The 22792-nt window shown below is 40.3% G+C and overlaps 1 protein-coding gene across 1 annotated transcript in view; it reads left to right on the forward strand.

The window, feature by feature from the left end:
• The first annotated feature begins 2232 nt into the window (after nt 1-2232).
• The window catches only part of LOC136863404 (carboxypeptidase N subunit 2), a 32201-nt gene continuing 11641 nt past the window's right edge, over nt 2233-22792 (forward strand). Inside the window, exon 1 of the mRNA XM_067139815.2 lies at nt 2233-2289. The gene's annotated coding sequence lies outside the window, so the exon portion shown is untranslated. The remainder of the gene's footprint in view (nt 2290-22792) is intronic.

The following is a 22792-nucleotide window of genomic DNA, read 5'->3' on the forward strand; positions in this document are numbered from 1 at the left end:
TGTTTTCAAATTCTGAGCAATGTACAGACAAAACTCTTATTTTATGTATATAGATGCTATAACAATAGAGAAATGGGAAAGTTAATATCCACCTTTTCAATACAATATATTACGTGAAGGTTTACATTTAAAACATCACGTTTATTTACATTTGGTAGGTACCGGTTTCGACGATGTTTGATGTCATCATCAGCCAGGACAACTATACAAAGATATATTACATTAATCGTGACTCCTACAGTAATATTACATTCATAGTATTGAATATAAACATGAATATAATTAAAAAATATACATATATAAGCTGACAGTCAGTACGATAAAAGATTGTTTTTTATAAGTTATATATAGTTAAAAAAGGAAAAAGTAATGAAAGTGAAGTACCGTATAATAATCAGCTTTTAGTGACATATTTGTCTGTTGAACAGTAGGGTTATGTTTATGAAGGCTTTGTAGCCATATTTAACATTATAAAAAAGTAGACACATGCTTAGTTATGAGTGTTTCTACATAAAAGTATGTAGGTACAGTAAAATCTAGAAAGTATTCGAATGTGGCTTGAGCTTGGACTTAATAGATTGGATGTCACAGCACGTTGATGTTGGCATATAGGATGTCCGTTGGTAGATTCTATGTATAAGTTTTTGTACTCTAATTTTGTACGTTTAAATCATAATAGTGGATAGAGCATTTTGGATTAAGTGCAGTTCTGTTGTGATGGTATTGAAGAGATTCTTGTGCTTTGAGTTGCGAGTACGTAGGTTGTTCGAGAAAGATCTTGAACCAAAACGGAACCTCGGATGCCAAGCCAGTATTAGATGTGTCAGAGAGGAACCAACAGACTAACTCAATACGGAACCTGAAGAATGAAATTCTTAATGTTAAATATAATATATAGATGCTATACCTGTATAAATTAGACGATCATTTTTTTCTTGCTTGTTTAACGTCACACTAACACTTCGAAGGTTTTCGGTGACGGAAGGGTGGGAAAGGGATAGGATTGAGTAGGTAGCGGCCATGACCTTATTTAAGGTCTGGTGTGAAAATCGGAAACCACGGACAACCATCTTCAGGGCTGCCGACGGTGGGATTCGAACCTACTATCTCCCGAATGTAACCTTACAGCTGTGCGACCCTAACAGCACGGACAGCTCTCTCGGTACTAATTTTCTTAAGGTTATGCCGTTATAATAGTAATTTCATGTGGCTATTGCTAGCCTGGTGCAGCCCTTTTAAGGCAGACTCTCCGAGGACGAGGGTGGATGTCATCTGCCTTGTATGGGAAACTGCATGTTGTTGCAGTGGAAGACGGTGTTCTATGTGGTCTGTGAGTTACAGGGATGCTGGGCCCAAACACCCTGTCCCCGAGCCAGGGGAATTAACCATTTACGGTTAAAATCTCCGCTCCGACCGAGAATTGAACCCGAAGCTCTTTGAACCGAAGGCGATTACACTGACCATTCAGCCAAGGAGCTGGACAATTATGCCGTTATTAAGAATAGTTAATTTTCCTGGCTATATGTTTATGTTTGTCTCAATATATGGCTAAATGGTTAGCGTGCTGGCCTTTGGTCACAGGGGCCCCGGGTTCGATTCCCGGCAGGGTCGGGAATTTTAACCGTAATTGGTTCATTCCACTGGCACGGGGGCTGGGTGTATGTGTCGTCTTCATCATGACTTCATCCTCATCACGACGCGCAAGTCGCCTACGGGAGTCAATTCAAAAGACCTGGCAAGCCGAACTTCTCCTTGGACACTCCCGGCACTAAAAGCCATATGCCATTTTTTTCTTACCACACTACTAACCACAACAGAAACACAATACCGGTAGTGAATACATCCCTCCACAAACAGGGCCATGTTCACACAGTTCGCAGTCGTGACCTCGTCAAGGAGCGGTGGAGGAAGAAGATTAAATAGTTAAAGCTCTATTTCATGTTTGGCCCCGTTCTTCACTGTTTCTAGATACAATCTGTATTTTTTTGTTTGTTTGTTTTTTTCGCTGCCGCGGTTTCAACCCCCCATCACCGGAGGAAAAGGTCTGAATTCAAACACATACTGCCAGTACTGTAGGACAGAAGCATAACTATCCGAAAGTTTTCTGGTTGTAAATCCCATTATTGAGAAAAGTATAAGCGCCATGAGGAGTTTCCTTTAACTGAATCGATATTTCCGATTAGAGATAGGTGCCGCTATCTTGTTCAAGATAAGCAGGTTATAATCTTACCTCAGCGCATGAGGTACCTTCGTGTTGTCAGTCCTCATTTCTCTGTTATTGAAGCTCAAGTAAGTAGATGGAATTTTCATACTACATTTACGAATGATATGAGACGTAAAACTTAGATGTTATGAACATTAATGTTTTTAAAATAATGCGCATCCCCATTAGTATGTCTCGACGTATCGACTGTTGATAATAACTCAGTAAGAGAATTAGTGATCCAGAGGAGCCTTTCAGACTTTTCTCAAGGAATGAGACCCAAGGCTACCGCTCAAGCCTCTTTCAGGAAGGAGTAATTTTCACGTTAACTTTCTTTACATTTTAGGACTTCGTGTAGGATTTGGAATAGGCTACTTTAGTTATAGTTATGCATGTATTTACTATACTTTATTTAAATGTAGCCCAGTACGTAAACAAATATCAGTAAACATTTCAGTATGCTGCTTTAGTAAAATCTGGTGAGGATAAAGTAACATAACAGAGAGGAGCAGTTTCTTGCTCTTTGGGCACTGCACTATTCGCAATCAGAATACTGGGTACGAATTTGGTGGTGCAAGGCAGGGTTCAACTGATTTTAAGGACATTAATGAATTTTTCATAAATATTCCTGAGCTATTTTGATAACGATGTTGAAGATAATTAAACAAATCACATCATATTCTGCATCAGGTGGTTTGAATTCGTGCTAGTCAAATCTAAAAGAATCTCAAATACGTATAAAAAAAAAAAAAAACCAAATGAAACAGTCGGTTAAGTTTCACTAACAATCCAGAAATTCACAGAATAAGTGAACTCCTGGGAATGTAAACTGCGATCACTGTAAGATGGCCCATAGTGGGGAAGGGATTTGACATTGGTGTTGTTTATATGAATGTATATTTATGTTACATCTTGCGTCGTCCATTTAAGTTATGATTCAGGTTGCATTAAGTTGCGAAATGTAATGACTGTGAGAGATTTTTTTTCGTAGCTAGTAGAGTGCTGGCCTTCTGAGCGCAAATTAGCGGGTTCGAGCCCGGCTCAGCACCGTTGTATTTGAAGGTGCTCAAATACGGTAGATTTATCAGTACGTAAAAAAATCCTGAGGAAAAACATACCGACACGTCGGCGTCTCCGAATACCGTAAGATAAGTTAGTGGAACGTAAAACAAATTATTATTATTATTATTATTATTATTATTATTATTATTATTATTATTATTATTATTATTATTATTATTATTATTATTATTATTATTATTATTATTCCTGTCAATTGCTGTCTTGTCTTCAACTCAGTCTGTGAAGTATTTCCTGTACGTTGTTAATTAGGCCTTCCATATTTCTTGTGCAAAATTATGGTAAATAAATAAATAAATAAATAAATAAATAAATAAATAAATAAATAAATAAATAAATAAATAAATAAATAAATAAATAAATGGTATGTGTTTTTCGAGAATGGACCAGGCATGTTCAATAAGCAAAATATTCGGTGAGCACGTGGACCACGGAAGAAGTAGACGGGCGTGACAGCCGATGGTTTTTATCACGGTAGCCGCGATTCGAATCCCGATCACTGTACGTGGAATTTTTGAAATGAAAATTAACTCCCTGCGACTATGATTCCCATTTAAAACTAAAGGCCCTCAGGCTATGTACACTGCAAGTTCATTTAATACTCTTTTCTTGTCATTTCGACCAGCTATGGACCACGTTAATCCAACTGTTTTCTTCCTCGAGCTATAATTATATTATTATTCTTTCTTTCTTTCTTAATCTGTTTACCCTCCAGGGTTGGTTTTTTCTCGGACTCAGCGAGGGATCCCACCTCTACCGCCAGGGCAGTGTCCTGTAGCGTGAGACTTTGGGTCGGTGGTTACAACTGAGGAGGAGGATCAGTACCTCACCTGCTATGCTGAACAGTGGAGAGATGGGAAGATTGGAAGGGATAGACAAGGAAGAAGGAAGGAAGGAAGGAAGCGGCCGTGGCCTTAAGTTAGGTACCATCCCAACATTTGTCTGGAGGAGAAGTGAGAAACCACGGAAAACCACTTCGAGGATGGCTGAGGTGGGAATCGAACCCACCTCTGCTCAATTGACATCCCGAGGCTGAGTGGACCCCGTTCCAGCCCTCGTACCATTTTTCAAATTTCGTGACAGAGCCGGGAATCGAACCTGGGCCTCCGGGGGTGGCAGCTATTCACGCTAACCACTACACCACAGAGGCGGACGTTATTATTATTATTATTATTATTATTATTATTATTATTATTATTATTATTATTATTATTATTATTATTAAAATCGCATGCTCTAGTCCACAACAAGCTTGTTATTTAAAAGCTAGCTACAGAAAAATACTTTCTGTACAACAATAACAGTTTTCATTTGGTCTAGCTGGTTCCTTCATGTACTAAATATTTTAAGGGGTCTGGTACAGCTTATGACCTTCAAAAAATCAATTTTTCAAAATATTTTTTATTTTATGCTTCCATCCTTTAGGAACATTTTGGTGAAAAAATATGTAATTATGCGTCATCGTTTTTGAGTTATGATTTAAAAGGCAAAAAGCCCTGCACCCAATGTTCGTCCGGACAGTGTGGAGTGCCACACAGCCACGCCCCCGCATGCTCTTTCCATTTCATTTCATTTAATACACATAAGAATACCTTACCACCTGCAGTAATGGTGGCAATCAAGCTTGTATTTAAAAGGATAGTTGCAACTGAACTGCTGTCAAGATGTATGGGATCAAACACTCAAAATGCAAATGAGTCTTTGAACTAAAAAAATATGGAAAATTTGCCCTAAAACTGGCTATTGTGGGAAGAAAATTGTGAAAATTGTTACAAACCATGCAACTATCACATTCCATGATGGCATGAAGAGTAAGCTGCTTGTTCTGAAAGCGTTAGGGATAGAACCTGGAGCGTTTTGTGAACTAGCTCTACGTGATGAAGATGAAACAAGAGTAGCGACGGCAGAGAAAAGGAAACGTCAAGCGACAAAAGAGGCAAGAAAAAGCAATAAGAGGCTCAGATTGGAAGAAACTGCACAGAAATCAGAAGTAGAAGGCACAACGGCATAACTTATGCAGCAGGACATTTTAACTTCAGTAGCAAGGTTAATGGTATGTAAGATTTATGCACAAAGGTTTATCGCTCATTTTCTCAGAGCTGTGTTTTTGACATCCGTTTTAATGATAACTCAAAAACTATTTGACATACACTAATGAAATTTTGTGTGTGTATTTTTGCTTACTATATCTACAGAATGGTGTAAATGTATGTCTCTCTCTAAGATAGTTCTTTCAAAAAATTAAATTTAACAACAATATTGTAAAATTTTGACATTTTATTTAATACAAAAATCAAAATATTATTTGTTAAGATATATTGCTGAAAGTATTTGCATTTATAGAGGCATATGTTTGCAGTAAAATAAAATTAACAGAATCTAAAAATGTTAAAAGTTACATGAGTTATCACTAAAACGCTCCAACCTTGTATGATGAACAACCACCATTTTGAATTTTGCAAAAAATACGCAAATTATTTTTTAACATGATGGTAATGCCGTTTTGCATATAAAATAATGCCAGTATTTCATGTGCACAAAATTTAATTGCTGTAACTGTTGTGGTTTTGAAGAAAAAAATTGATAATTCTTAAAATTTTACCATGGTAACCTGTACCAGACCCCTTAAAGATACCCCGAGGTGTCGTAATTATGTCCTTCAGGAGTTATTTAAGGTTTCGAAAGTCAACGACACGGAGTTGTTCCATTGCGGCACCTCGGCCTCTCCAAAAACCGTAAAAATATAGTTAGTGGGACGAAGAACCAATAACGTTAAAATATTATTAAAACACATTTCAAGCACAGACACACCGCTACAAAGTAAGTAGATCCTACCGTAGCACAGGCAACGTGTGTGTCATGCGGTAAACACAGTATCAACTGTTCAGGCTGTTCGAACCCACCTCCTTTCGTCGCTGGTTAACATCTCCTACATGCATTTTTATCGATTTTGCGTTTTTCGAGTCATTACATTCGGTATTTTTAGCTGTATCATACCTACTATGCGAAGAAATGACATTTTAATGATGTTTTGAGACAAGGTGGTTGCGAATATAATGTGAAGAAATGTCATTTAAATGATGTTTTAAGGCAATACATGTCGTGAATGTGATATAATCCAGGTTTTGTTCGTTATAAAAGAGGGAACTTTACTAGTACAACGTACTTCATAATTGTATACGGAGTGGTTAGCAGTTTATAATAAAATTTGCTAATACAATAAAAAAAACCAAACAAATTTATACCAAAGTTTTCGACATATTCAATGGCGAAATGTCTTTTAAAAAGTGTTCGCTCTTAAGGTCCCACTAGAACTAGTGAAATATCATAATTTATCTTATGTTGAGTTACCAGCGCTGCGGTGTAGCGTGTCTGCCTCTTACGCGGAGGCGTCGGTTTCGATTCCCGACCAGGTCAGGGATTTTTACATGTATCTGAGGGCTGGTTCGAGGTTCATTCGGCCTACGTGATTACAATAAGGAGCTATTGACGGTGAGGTGGCGGCCCCGGTCTAGAAAGCCAAGAGTAACGGCCGAGAGGATTCGTCGTGCCGACCACACGACACCTCGTAATCTGCAGGCCTTCGGGCTGAGCAGCGGTCGCTTGGTAGGCCAATAGCCCTTCGGGGCTGTTGCGCCATGGGGTTTGTTGAATTGTTAAAGTCTCTGATTAGCATATTTCTTAAATTTTGTTCTTGTTGTTAAGGCTTAAGAACTTGATGCATAATGTTTTATCTGAAAGAAACGCTTTGTTTGTCATTGAAATCCTTGTATAGAAATATTAATATATCATGCTTCGGTATTTACCTTATTTTAAATAAGAAATTACTTTCTGTGTAACATTATTACGTTATTACTCTCAAAAAAGTGTAAAATATCTCGTGTGTGACCAACTTGAAGCTATGTTGCTGTTGTTTGAGTCATCAGTCTATAGAGTGGTTTTTGATGCAGCCCACCATAACACCCTATCCTGTGGTAACCTTTTCATTTCTACATAACTACAACATTCTACATCTGCTCTAATCTGCTTGTCATATTCGTACCCTGGTCTACCCCTACCGTTCTTACCCCCTACACTTCCCTCAGCAACCAGCTGTACAAGACCTGGGTATTTTAAGATGTGTCCTATCATTCTATCTCTTCTTCTGGTCAAATTTAGCCGAATCGATCTCCTCTCAACAATTCGATTCACCATCTGTTCATTTGTGATTCTATCTACCCATCTCACCTTCAGCATTCTTCTTCAAAAGCTTCTATTCTCTTTCTTTCTGAGCTAGTTATCGTCCATGTTTCACTTCCATACAATGCCACGCTCCAGACGAAAGTTTTCAAAAACATCTTTCTAATTCCTACATCAATGTAAGACGTGAACAAATTTTGTTTCCTAAGAAAGACCTTCCTTGCCTGTCCTAGTTTGCATTTTATGTCCTCCTTACTTCTACCATCATTCGTTATTTTGCTACCCAAGTAACAGTACTACTTTCTTTAAGACTTCATTTCGTAATCTGATATTTCCTGCATCATCTGACTTTGTTCGTCCGCGCTCCATCACGTTTGTTTTGGACTTATTTATTTTCATCTTGTATTCCTTCCCCACGCTCTTTCCATATCATTCAGCAATTTCTCCACATCTTTTGCTGAGTCATATAAAATAACAATATCATCGGCAAATTTCAGGGTTTTAATTTCCTCTCCTTGGACTTTGATTCCCTTTACAAATCCCTCTTTGATTTTCTTTATCGCCTGTTCTATGTAAACATTAAAAAGGAGACGGGACAAGCTGCAGCCTTGCCTCACTCCTTTCTGGATTGCTGCCTCTTTTTCAAAGCCCTCGATTCGTGTCACTGCAGACTGATTTTTGTACAGGTTGTAGATAATTCTCCTTTCTCGGTCTCTGACCCCGATCACCTTCAGAATCTCAAATAGCTTGGCCCAGTCAACATTATCGAATGCCTTTTCTAAATCTACGAACGCCATGCAGGTGGACTTGTCTTTCCTAATTCGGTTCTCTAAGATCAGACGTAAAGTCAGGATTGCTTCACGTGTTCCCACGTTTCTTATGAAGCCAAATTGATCTTCTCCCAACTCAGTTTCAACTTGTCTTTCCATCCTTCTGTAAATAATACGTGTTAAAATTTTGCAGTCGTGAGATTCTAAACTTATGGTGCCATAGTTTTTTTTACACTTGTCAGCACCGGTTTCCTTGGGCACAGGTATAGCATTATTCTGCCGAAAATCGTTTGACATTTATCCAGTATCATACATCTTACACACTAAACGGAATAACCTCTCCATGCTGGTCTCTCCTAGGGCAGTCAGTAATTCTGAGGGTATGTCATCAATTCCCTGTGCCTTGTACCTACTTAGGTCTCCCAGAGCTCTGTCAAATTCTGACCTCAAAATTGGGTCTCCATGTCATCAGCATCAACAGCCTCTTCTTGTTCCAGAACCCTATCATCTACTTCTTTACCTTGATACAACTGTTGGATATATCCTGCCATCTTTCTGACTTGTCTTCTTTCCCTAGAAGTGGTTTTCCATCTGAGCTCTTAATATTCATACACCTAGTTTTCCTTTCTCCAAAGGTTTCCTTGATTTTCCTGTATGCAGCATCTACCTTACCCAGGACCATACAACCTTCAACATCCTTGCACTTCTCTTTGAGCCATTCTTCCTTAGCTGTCTTGCACTTCCTATCTACTTCATTCTTTAATCGCCTGTATTCTTTTCTGCCCTCTTTATTATTATTATTATTATTATTATTATTATTATTATTATTATTATTATTATTATTATTATTATTATTATTTGCATTCTTGTACTTCGTCATTCGTCAGTCGGGTCAAGTATCTCCTGAGTTATCCATTCTTAGTTGAACTTTCCTTTCTTCCTAACTTTTCTTCAGCAGCCTTACTGATATCATTCTTCACAACTGTCCATTCTTCCTGTATTGTGTTTCCTTCAGCCGTTCCCTTTAGTTGTTGTGTTACATATTCCTGTACCTACTATATACAGAAAATTACTAACATTTCAAATAAAGTAAAAGTAAACTCGTGTCCTCATCCCGAGGTGGTGCAGCTCTTTTCAGGCACACCCCCCTTGGAGGTGAGCTGCATGTACCATTTCAACCACATACCAGCCCTCCTGCCATTCTTAAATTTCTGGCAGTACCGGGAATCGAACCCGGGCCCCCGGGGACGGCAGCTAATAACACTAACCGTTACGCTACGGAGGCGGACAACATTGCAAATACAAAGCATATTCGTATTCAAATAACACTATCCAAAGTTGTAGTATTAACAAAATAAAATATGTATTTTACCATGCAAAACCATTTATTACATTAAGAATATGTTTATGTCATTTAAAAAAATTAATGTTTCATACATATAGGAGAAGTTGTCAAACCATTGACGACTTAAGACTTTGTTCCCTATTTCGAGGCCTTGCAGTTGAAAGTCACAGCTCTTTGTTTTTACACATCGCATGGAGAAATTTCAAGGTAGGTTTCGGTACGGGTTCATTGATAGTTCTCCTGTTAGTATGGACAGGTAAGTCTCCCAGTCTCGTGAAGATAGTTGAGAACTTGTCTGATGTGGTTGAGGAACGACTGGAGAAGAAATTACCACCCTTTAGGTGTAAGCTCCGGCTAATGACGCCTGGCGCTAGTCTGAACTAAAAGATTGTGAGAGTTAATTTCACAATGATCACATGACACTCCAAGATGCTGTTGCTTGAAGCTGCACTTAGTTACGATATGGACAACGCCGGTAATCAAACCACAGTTGAATCTGGGTGCGAGTCCTGTACTTAAATTCTAGAATATTCAGCCTTACGAGCTGCGTGTGGGATAGAGTCGAAATACCCTCCCAGTTGCACGGTCCACTTCTTCTGTTTCAGAATCTTGTATCTATTTGCCGAGTACTTTTCCGAAGTTGAGAAGTAGGCTACTGGATTTCTTTCGGTCTTCTGCTCTTTAAAAACCGCTATAATTTGTGCGGTAAATGAAATATTAACTGGCCATTACTATGGATCCTTACGTCGAAAGTCGAACGGGAGACGGTTTATATCACAGTACTCAGTTAAAACATTATCGTAAAAACCTGCAATGCAATGAAATGCAATCATTTCACGAGAAACGTACAACAATAGTGGTGGTGATCATCGTTTTAATAGGAAGTACAACTGGGCAATCACATCTATTAACACTAAGCAGTAGAAAAAATGGAAGAGGTCTGACCCCTGGAAGAATTAAGGTATCGGTTAAAGAAAGAGAAGGGAGTGGAAAATGTGAAATATATATGTAATTTGCTTTACGTAGCACCGACACAGGTAGGTCTTATGGCGACGATGGGACAGGAAAGGCCTGGGAGTGGAAAGGAAGTGGCCGTGGCCTGGCGTGAAAATGGGAAACCACAGAAAACCATCTATCTCCCGGATACAAGCTCACAGATGTGTGCCCCTAACCGCACCGCCAACTCACCCGATGAGAAAAGAAAAGAAATATCCCCAGGCTTAGCAAACCTAATACCGTCAGGGTCGGAATAAGGCAAGAGTTGATCGAGAGAGGTCGAGTAGGAAATATGGAAGTGAAGAACCGGACACAGGTTAGTGGAAACAATGCTGGACTCAGCTAGGAGACCCGTGGTCACCAATCACCTCTCTAAAGATGAGGTCCCTCAACCCACGTAGAACAATAAATAATGAAGCTTTTGCTTGAAAAGAACCAAAATTCCTATCTTACGTTCATTTTTTCTTGTCTTCATTAATCCGCACTTTGCCTTACTCAGTTACAATTTCCCTTGAAAATACGATGTTATTTCGCGTTAACGTACTATGTGGTAAAACCAACAATGTTTTGAATCAAAACATGCAAGAAGAAATCCTTAACTACTAATCCCGTACATGAAACTGCAATCCAAGTTGTCCTTAGAAAATGCAAAATGCGAAGTTTACGCATCAAAATATTGCAGACCAGTTCACATCAACTAAGATCTGTTCCTTTCTACTACCAGTCTGAATAAAAAGTCGACGTAAAAATATGAGACCTCTACATGTTGTGTTTGTTCAGTGTTGTGGCTAAGAACATCCAAGTTTACTTCTAGAGATCAGTGAGTGGACAACGATAAGAGAGATATCGTGATCTGGCCGATAAGCAATGTTATGGCAATATTTATTGTCTTCTAAGTGGATAGTGAGAAGAAAACCCGCTATATATAACAAAAGATAAGAAAATTATCTTTTGAAATGGAGAATAATACATTTCATAATACTAATTGGAAAGAGCATTCTTGCGCAGTCTTCCTGAACATTAAACACGTTGTTAGTGTGAGCTTGCATTCGGGAGATGACGGGTTCGAACCCCACCGTCTGCAGACCTGAAGATAGCTTTCCGTTATTTCCTATTTACACTCCAGGAAACTGCTGGGGCTGTGCCGTAATTAAGGCCACGATCGGTAGCTACCCAATCCCAGGCCTTTCCCATCCCTGCGTCCCAAAATCATCGAAACGTCAGTGCGGCATTAAACCACTCGCAAAATAAAGGAGAATAAAGTTGTTTAACGTTAAGATCGATTTGATAATCGTCAGATCCTATGGATGTATAGTTTCTGGGATTTTGAGGTTAATAATAATAATAATAATAATAATATAATATAATAATAATAATATAATAATAATAATAATAATAATAATAATAATAATAATAATAATAATAATAATAATAATAATATTTAACGTCCCTTCAATTGCTATATATTTTAAGGGACGCCAGGTTGTTGGAAATTTGTCCCGCTGGAGTTCCTTTGCGCACTGGAAGCCAACGACACGGAGTTAATACATAAAGCTATTCTGTAAAACTATCAGCTTGCATTCGGGAGATAGTGGGTTCAAACCCCACTGTCGACAGCCTCGAAGATGGTTTTCCGCGGTTTCCCATTTTCACACTGGGCAAATGCTGGAGTTTTACCTTAATTAAGGCCACGGCCGCTTCCTTCCCAGTCCTACCCCATCGTAGTCATAACACCTATCTATGTCGGAGTGACGGAAAGCACACTGCAAAACATAAAAAAATATTATTATAGTCATTAAAATAATTACACTAACTTTTACTAATATTCTGAACGATTTATTTTTTCTATTACAATTATTGTCAATAAGTTATTCCTGTTCATACACCTGCATGTTTATTAAACCGCAAATATATCATTTTCTACTGTACTTGTACACAGACACTAGTAAATTAGGTTCTAGAAATAAATTATTATTATAATTATTATTATTATTTATTGGCAACGCTAGACCGAAATCAGAGATGTCATCAGTACCCTCACCGAGCTCGATAGCTGCAGTCGCTTAAGTGCGGCCAGTATCCAGTATTCGGGAGATCGTGGGTTCGAGCCCCACTGTCGGCAGCCCTGAAGATGGTTTTCCGTGGTTTCCCATTTTCACACTAGGCAAATGCCGGGGCTGTACCTTAATTAAGGCCACGGCCGCTTCCTTCCCATTCCTAGGCCTCTCCTATCCCATCGTCGCCATAAGACCTATCTGTGTCGGTGCGACGTAAAGCAAAATAGCAAAATAAAAAAAAGCAGTACCCTCCTATAACAGGTCATTGTCTATAGGCTAATAGCAGAAATGTCTCCCAAGACACTACAATGTGACCGTTCATCGAGTACAGACCCGAGTCTCGAGCCTGTCGACTAGAGCAAAGATGAAATCAATCGACTGAAAACCAAAATAGGGAGACTAGGGAAGGTAAATTTGTCGTTAAGAAAGTGTAACTTGAACTTAAAGAAATCTCCGTCTCCAAAATATGTCAATTCTAAGAAACGTGCTCCGTATAATCCAAAGCAAGAAATCGGCAGAAAAACAAAACGCCCTTGTTTCAATGCTTTTCTCCAGGTCAAATTCGATACCAGCTGAGCAAGAGCAATAGAGTGAAGTGGGGTCTCTAGGACACTTCAATGCCTTCTCCTTAAGAACTCTCTCTCCTAAGGCATATGTTTATTTGCGAAAATCGAGAAATCGTCTGCCTTTGTCGCCCAACCTTTCAAAAATTGGTGAACGTCAGAAATGAATAAATTAGATTCTAAAATTACTACAAATTAGTCTTATTTAATAGGCAATGTCAGACCGAGGTCGAGGGGTTAGCTAAAACTATACCCAAAGAACTGTCAAGCTGTTTAAAATAAAACTACTATACAAATTAGAAATTACAAATATTTTTATTTGAATATCTGCAAAATTTTCAGCTTCATAAACGAAATATCCTTGAATTATTGTCATTTATAAGCCTTACACGTCTACAGTAATAACGTTCTTTCTTCTTCCTTTTAGAATTGAGAATTTTTTTTTTTACAAGTTGCTTTACGTTGCACCGACACAGATAGGTCTTATGGCGACGATGCGGCAGAAAAGGGCTAGGAGTGTGAAGGAAGCGGCCGTGGCCTTAATTAAGGTGCAACCCCAGCATTTGCCTGGTGTGAAAATGAGAAACCACGGGAAACCATCTCCAGGGCTGCCGACAATGGGGTTCGAACCCACTATCTTCCGAATACTGGATACTGGCCGCACTTAAGTGACTGCAGATAATAACTACGATAAGCACTGTTGTCCTTTCTTGTCAAGTTAAAAAGCGTTGAACTTATGTTTGTATCATTTTTGTGATTATTATTTCGAGTATTTTGTTCATGAAATGTTATTTTTCCCTGTCAATTTCAGCATCGCCGTTGTGAATATTTGTGTCATTGCTGAGACGGATTTGAGGATGTATGTTTTCCTATTAGTTTTAACTGATAGGTGTTGTGGCATCTAAAGACCAATTGATTTTGTATTACCTGCCTGAGCGGGCTGTAACTAGAATGACTAACAAGATTAACTCAAAGAATACTCGGCTAACTGTACCTTATATGGTGTATAGCCTCAGGAGGGGCCTTGTGCAGGTCTTTCGAAATGACGACTATAGGCGACCTGCGCATATGTGAGGGTAGCGCTCTACCTCTGATGAATTCTAATGCTGAGGACGGCACACACACCCAGTCCCCGAACCGGAGCCAATTAACATTACATTCCCCGACCCGATCGGGGTCGATTGGGAGTCGAACCTGCGACTTCTTGGACCAAAGACCAGCACGCCAAACACTTACCCATGGAGCCGGAATCTCAAGCCATTGAATCTGTCGGCAAGACAGTATTCGCGGTGATGTCAGATGCATCAGCCAATGGCAGCGCAGATCTCCAGAATGGCTTCCTTGTGAGTTATTCTACAGTACAGTAGGCTACTTGCATTGAGATTACAGTGCACATAACCTAATAGTTAATCCTTTTTCCAGGTGCTTATCATTTTTGTGTGAAAGTACTTATTCCATCTCTCGTATCCTCAGCGACTTTAATATCAGTGTTCGAAGCAGTGGATATACCTAGCATGTGCTTTTTTATTATTTATTTACTTGATCCATTTACCCTCAAGGGTTGGTTTTTCCATCGGACTCAGCGAGCGATCCCACTTCTACCGTCTCAAGGGCAGTGTGGGACATTTTTTAGTCTGGGATGAAACTGGGAAGGAGCGGTCTCACCTGCTATGCTGAACAGGCTCCTTGTGGAGGACGGGAAGATTGGAAGGGCTAGGCAAGGAAGAGGCTGTGGCCTTAACCCTATAATGCCCGGCGTGACAAATTTGTAACACGACTTTCAGATGCTATCAGAAGCTATAATACATCTCTTTTATTCTTTTATTCTTAATGCCCAGTGTAGCACATTTGTCACACAGTCGTGAACACTCTGGTGGATATTTTCCTCAACTGTGGTCCGGGAAGAAGAAAAGAGATGTATTGCTTCTGATAGCATCTGAAAGTCGTGTAACGAATTTGTCACGCCGGGCATTATAGGGCTAAATTAGGTATCATCCCGGCATTTGCCTGGCGGAGAAGTGGGAAACCGCGGAAAACCACTTCGAGGATGGCTGAGGATAGAATCGAACGTTCCTCTACTCAGGCGACCTCCCGAGGCTGAGTGGACCCCGTTCCAGCCCTCGTACCACTTTTCAAACTTTGTCGCAGAGTCGGGAATCGATCTCCGGCCTCCGGGGGTGGCAGAATCGCACTAACCACTACACCACAGAGGCGGACACTTTTACTTTCTTATTTTATTTTTTATTTCTCCTGGTGGTTTAACATCGCACTAGCACGTCGAGGGTTTTCGGCGACTCAAGGATGATGAAGGACTAGGGTTACGAAGATAGTGGTCGTAATTAAGGTACAGCCCCGTATTTGCCTGGTTTGAAAATAGGACACCACGGAAAAACATCTTCAGGACTGCCGATGATGAGATTCGAAGCCACCATCTCCCGAGAGTCCACGCGAGTCAACCCCCGGAACCAACTCGCTCGGTCTTTTAACCTCAAGATATACGGTATTACATGTTGAAGTAGCCTCCGTGGCTCAGGCGGCAGCGCGCCGGCCTCTCACCGCTGAGTTCCGTGATTCAAATCCCGGTCACTCCATGTGAGATATATGCTGGACAAAGCGGAGGCGGGGCAGGTTTTTCTCCGGGTACTCCTGTTTTCCCTGTCCTATTTGTAATTTCGGCAACACTCTCCAATATCATTTCATTTCATCTATCATTCATTAATCATTGCCCCAGAGGAGTGCGACAGTCTTCGGCAACCGGCACAATTCCTATCCTCGCCGCTAGATGGGGGCTTCATTCATTCCATTCCTGACCCGGTTAAATGACTGGAATCAGGCTGTGGATTTTCATTACATGTTGACTGACTGACAATAGAAAGTTATTATATTCACTCCAACTAGACAACAGTGACAGTTATGGCTTCTGAACAAGCCATGTTAGCATGTCGGTACAACACTGTAAGCTAGAAGATCAGCGACTACACTGAGTTTACAGAACTAGCTCAGGCTCATCAGAGTTTTACGTTCAATTACTTGTGACATATTTCATTCAAGGAACTAATCAGCGCAGTATCTTATCTTCACTTCATGTCAATGAACAATAGAGGAAATGCGTATCTCTCCGTGTCCTACAAATAAATAATCTCTGCGAGATAATACATGTTCCAACAGTTCAAGACTCTAATCATCCACTTGGCTCCATTTCGTCTGAAGGCTAATTCTTTGAATGGCCACTGTGTTTTACTTCCCTTAGCTCGAACCCGCTATCTCCCGATTACTGGATACTGGCCGCAGTCGCTTAAGTGCGGCCAGTATCCAGTAATCGGGAGATAGGGGGTTCGAGCCCCACTGTCGGCAGCCCTGAATATGGTTTTCCGTGGTTTCCCATTTTCACACCAGGCAAATGCCGGGGCTGTACCTTAATTAAGGCCACGGCCGCTTCCTTCCACTTCCTAGGCTTTTCCTATCCCATCGTCGCCATCGGTGCGACGTTAAGCAAAAAAAAAAAAAAAAAAACCAACAACAAAACAACAACTTCCCTGAGCTCGTACTGGTCCGGCTCCTTGGTTGAATGATCAGCGTAATGGCTTCCGGTTTAGAGGTCTCAGGTTTCGTTTCCCGACCGGATCGGAAATTTTAACCTTGCAGGGTTAATTCCCTTAGTTCGGGGACTGGATATTTGTGCTGTGCCCAACACTCCTCCAACTCCTACATACGGTCTCCTTTACAAGCTAAGAATAGCTACACGAAATTATTATTATTATTATTATTATTATTATTATTATTATTATTTCTTTCTTTCTTTCTTTCTTTCTTTCTTTCTTTCTTTCTTTCTTTCTTTCTTTCTTTCTTTCTTTTGTTCTTAATTCGTTTACCGCTCAGGGTTGTTTTTCCCCTCGGACTCAGCGAGGGATCCCACCTCTACCGCCTAAAAGGCAGTGTCCTGGAACATGAGACTTTGGGTCGGGAGAGTACAACTGGGAAGTAGGACAAGTACCTCGCCCAGGAGGCCTCATCTGCTATGCTGAACAGGGGCCTTGTGGGGGGATGGGAAGATCGGAAAAGATAGACAAGGAAGAGGGAAGGAAGCGGCCGTAGCATTAAGTTAGGCGCCATTTCGACATTTGCCTGGAGGAGAAGTGGGAAACCACGGGAAACCACTTCGAGGACGGCTGAGGCGGGAATCGAACTGCCCCTCTACTCAGTGGACCTCCCGAGGCTAAATGGATCCCGTTCCAGCCCCCGTACCACTTTTCAAATGTCGTGGGAGAGTCGGGTATCGAACCCGAGCCTCCGGGGGTGGCAGCTAATCACACTAACCACTACACCACAGAGGTGGACATTATTATTATTATTATTATTATTATTATTATTATTATTATTATTATTATTATTATTATTATTATTATCATCGACTTCTCTCCCAAATTTACATTGATTAGCAATAAAAATGTCGGAATCGAGCACTACATGGTTATTTTATAGACATTATCACCCAAAGGATAAACATTTCGTAAATATTCTACTGTCGCATACAGATCCCTGATATTGTTTATAAATGCTTTTCTTTTTTCTTTGGTAGCTTGACTGGTGAATGGGCGTACTTGAATCTACTCACACAGCACAAGTGTTACGACTCCGATAAGTAATATTGTAGACTTTAGCGTAGTACTTGTTTACTGTTGTGTTGTTTATCTCGTACTTGGATACCGGGCGTTCAGAACCTAGTAAGTTACGTTCACTTGCAATATTCCAGGGTAGTGGTGGTCCATCTTTGGGACCGTTAGAATAATAAAATTAATAATAAGAAGAAGCAGCAGCAGCAGAAGAAGAAGAAGAAGAAGAAGAAGAAGAAGAAGAAGAAGAAGAAAATACTGTATCATAACTGAAGTAGTACCCATGAAGAGCACTTTCATAATAGAAAAACCTACACAGTGCAAACGCAGAGATCGAAATTTGGACACAATTGTTAAGATTTATTCAGACAAACATATAAGCCCATACACGGTGTTTGTAGAATCAGAAAATAAGACTCTACATTAGGCAATCTACATACTGTACATCCTATGTTTATAGTATGACTGTTCTTTGAGCAACAAATTCAGGGTATTAAACATATTCACCCTGCCGGGCTGAATAGCACAAACGGCTAAGGCGCTAGCTTTCTGAGCCCAAGTTGTCAGTTTCGATCATGGCTCAGTCTGGTAGTATTTGAAGGTGTTCAAATACGCCAGCCCCGTGTGGGTAGATTTACCGGCACGTACACGAACTCCTGCAGGACAAGATTTCGTTACTTCGGTGTCTCCGGAAATCGTAAAAGTAGATAGTGGGACGTAAAGCCAATAACATTGTTATCACATAACCTCCCAAAAGGCATAAACAAACTTAAGATGGAATTTTAATAAAGAAGAAGAAGCAAACAGTTTCCTGAAATATCCGATTTTGATGCAGAATGATTAGAATGCGTATATTCCATCTTCTAATATGCATAGCATGGGAATTGTTAGGGGAGTAGATCGCAATTTGACAATAATCGAGTTACTTAAATATGTAGAATCCCCATTTCCTATAGCTAACGCCCCGAGATTTAGGAGGAAAATAGTTGCAGGGAAACAGAGTATACCCCTGCAGATACTATAAAGGGAGCCATCGAATTTCAAAGGTTATCTAGTTACATTCATGTTGAAAATAAAAGTGGAAGCATTCGCGTTTTCACAAATGATCTACAAAAGTGTTAAAGACATGGTCCACAGTTAAAAGCTGCCGAAGCAAAGAGCCTCAATGTGGAAGATGTGCATTTACTCACGATACAAATACTGTACATGTGATCAGTGTATTCACTGTTCAGAAAACCGTACGATAGGATCAAAAAGATGTACAGAGCACCCGTGACAAATATAAATTAAAAGCATATGCGTATAGGAAACCAATCATTTCTAGAGGCAACTAGTATTAGTTAATTTCGTACTGTTCTGCCACAATAATTCCCGCGTTTATCAATCCGAGGAATGCCGATAGAGGAAATAACACCGTGAAAAGGAAACAGCTATCATTAAAAGTCCCTTAGTTAAACCTACTCCAGGTTATGGCAGGGTAGGATACATTAATTTGTTCATATTTTAAAAACCGACAGCAGTTTGTTTATTTTAACAATGGAATTTCAGATAATTTTATCAGTCCTTCTGGTGTTCCGCAAGGTTCAAATCTTGGACCTCTCTTGTTTTTAATTCTAATTAATGATTTACCAGACAATATTTGCCACTCTAACTGTTTACTTTTTGCTGATGATTTGAAACTTTACAAATACATTAGCGACCACCACGACCAAGACGAGTTGCAAATGGACATTAATAATGTCATTTCTTGGTGTGAAATTAATAATTTGTCTTTGAATGTTAGTAAATGTAAATACACGACGTTTACCAGGAGGAAGGAATTTGAAGTCTCAGCCTATCATATACGGGGGGAAAAATTGGATAGGTTTTAACGTTTAAGGATCTTGGTATAATTTTTGACGGTAAGCTAACGTTCAACAATCATATCAATACATTAGCAAAGAATGCTAACCGAATGCTAGGATTTTTGATAAGAACTTCGAGACCATTTACTCAGCCCTCTGTACTGAATAAATTATATATTACCTTGGTACGAAGCATACTGGAATATTCTGTAATAATCTGGAGCCCGTATACAAAACAACAAGTGAATGCCATTGAAATGATACAAAACAAATTCCTACGTTACCTTTATTTCAAAACTTTTAGGACTTTTTGCCCTTTCGACACATCAACCCAGTTATTAAGGAATATTTTTCAATTTACTTCATTGAAAACCAGACGGTCCCTAATTTCTATACAAATACTAAGAAAAATTTTAATAGGACGATTTGATTCCTTGGGACTGTTAAGACGCATTTCATTCCATGTTCCGCAGACAAGATCATGTCAGCACCAATTATTTCACGTTCAAACGTCAAGAACATTGCATCAGTCAAATTCACCTTTCGTAAAAATGACAACGCTTTACAACACCGTAACAAAAGAAGTCGATATATTCACCAAATCGGATAAAGAATTCAGTAAGAAACTAGAAGCCTGCCTTTACAATTTGTAAATTTTTGATAATTCCTTCTTTCTGGTATTCTTCATATTTCCCAGTGTACTCATTCATGTTTTAAGTTTCTTTGTTTTTGCATTGTCTTTTGCTTTGTATTACTGTGTGATTTCTTAGTGAGTTTTTCATTTATTATCAACTGTAAATGGTATCATATATCATGTTAATTTTGTTCTATTTTGTTTTTTGTTCATTTTTAACTTTGTTTTTGTTAAACTTTAAATTCAGAGATACAGATTGTTACTGAATGTCAAGAAGGTACTTAATTGGGTGCAAAACCTGTGTACTTTCAGATAAATAAATAAATAAATAAATAAATAAATAAATAAATAAATAAATAAATAGATAAATACACTGACTGACAGTGACAATGCAACACCAAGGAGGAGTGGTTCGAAAGGGATGAAAGTTGGGGAAAAAACAGAGACGGCACGGATGAATAATTGATGTTTATTTCATACCGATATGCAGGTTACACAATGCGCACGGCATCGACACAGTAGGATGTAGGACCACCGCGAGCGGCGATGCACGCAGAAACACGTCGAGGTACAGAGTCAATAAGAGTGCGGATGGTGTCCTGAGGGATGGTTCTCCATTCTCTGTCAACCATTTGCCACAGTTGGTCGTCCGTACGAGGCTGGGGCAGAGTTTGCAAACGGCGTCCAATGAGATCCCACACGTGTTCGATTGGTGAGAGATCCGGAGAGTACGCTGGCCACGGAAGCATCTGTACACCTCGTAGAGCCTGTTGGAAGATGCGAGCAGTGTGTGGGCGGGCATTATTCTGCTGAAACAGAGCATTGGGCAGCCCCTGAAGGTACGGGAGTGCCACCGGCCGCAGCACATGCTGCACGTAGCGGTGGGCATTTAACGTGCCTTGAATACGCACTAGAAGTGACGTGGAATCATACGCAATAGCGCCCCAAACCATGATGCCGCGTTGTCTAGCGGTAGGGCGCTCCACAGTTACTGCCGGATTTGACTTTTCTCCACGCCGACGCCACACTCGTCTGCGGTGACTATCACTGACAGAACAGAAGCGTGACTCATCGGAGAACACGACGTTCCGCCATTCCCTCATCCAAGTCGCTCTAGCCCGGCACCATGCCAGGCGTGCACGTCTATGCTGTGGAGTCAATGGTAGTCTTCTGAGCGGACGCCGGGAGTGCAGGCCTCCTTCAACCAATCGACGGGAAATTGTTCTGGTCGATATTGGAACAGCCAGGGTGTCTTGCACATGCTGAAGAATGGCGGTTGACGTGGCGTGCGGGGCTGCCACCGCTTGGCGGCGGATGCGCCGATCCTCGCGTGCTGACGTCACTCGGGCTGCGCCTGGACCCCTCGCACGTGCCACATGTCCCTGCGCCAACCATCTTCGCCACAGGCACTGCACCGTGGACACATCCCTATGGGTATCGGCTGCGATTTGACGAAGCGACCAACCTGCCCTTTTTAGCCCGATCACCATACCCCTCGTAAAGTCGTCTGTCTGCTGGAAATGCCTCCGTTGACGGCGGCCTGGCATTCTTAGCTATACACGTGTCCTGTGGCACACGACAACACGTTCTACAATGACTGTCGGCTGAGAAATCACGGTACGAATTGGGCCATTCGCCAACGCCGTGTCCCATTTATCGTTCGCTACGTGCGCAGCACAGCGGCGCATTTCACATCATGAGCTTACCTCAGTGACGTCAGTCTACCCTGCAATTGGCATAAAGTTCTGACCACTCCTTCTTGGTGTTGCATTTGCTCTGTCAGTCAGTGTAAATAAATAAATAAATAAATAAATAAATAAATTAGGAATCCAGATAGCGTTAGACCTAGCCGAGGAATATCCATACTTGGGAACACAAAGGAAGACATTAATCAGGGATAGGTATCTAATCAGATACATCGAGGCCAACCCAGATACAAAGGAAATGGGCGGAATTCTAAAATTAAACAACAGTCTAAGGAATTTGAAACAATTATGGAACAGTTGGAGTCTAATGCCCAATGGAGGCACGTGATCAAAACATTGCAGGATGACATACAGACATTAAATAGTGATAGGGAATCAATCAATCAATCAATCAATCAATCAATCAATCAATCAATCAATCAATCAATCAATCAATCAATCAATCAATCAATCAATCAATCAATCAATCAATCAATCAATCAATCAATCAATCAATACTGATCTGCAATTAGGGCAGTCGCCCAGGTGGCAGATTCCCTATCTTTTGTTTTCCTAGCCTTTTCTTAAATGATCGCAAAGCAATTGGAAAATTATTGGTAAGTTATTCCAGTCCCTAACTCCCCTTCCTATAAACGAATATTTGCCCCAATTTGTCCTCTTGAATTCCAACTTTATCTTCATATTGTGATCTTTCCTACTTTTATAAACGCCATTCGAACTTATTCGTCTACTAATGTCATTCCACGCCATCTCTCCGCTTACAGCTCGGAACATACCACTTAGTCGAGCAGCTCTTCTTCTT

Source organism: Anabrus simplex, chromosome 2 (assembly GCF_040414725.1).
Source record: "Anabrus simplex isolate iqAnaSimp1 chromosome 2, ASM4041472v1, whole genome shotgun sequence".
NCBI classification, from domain to species: Eukaryota; Metazoa; Arthropoda; class Insecta; order Orthoptera; family Tettigoniidae; genus Anabrus; species Anabrus simplex.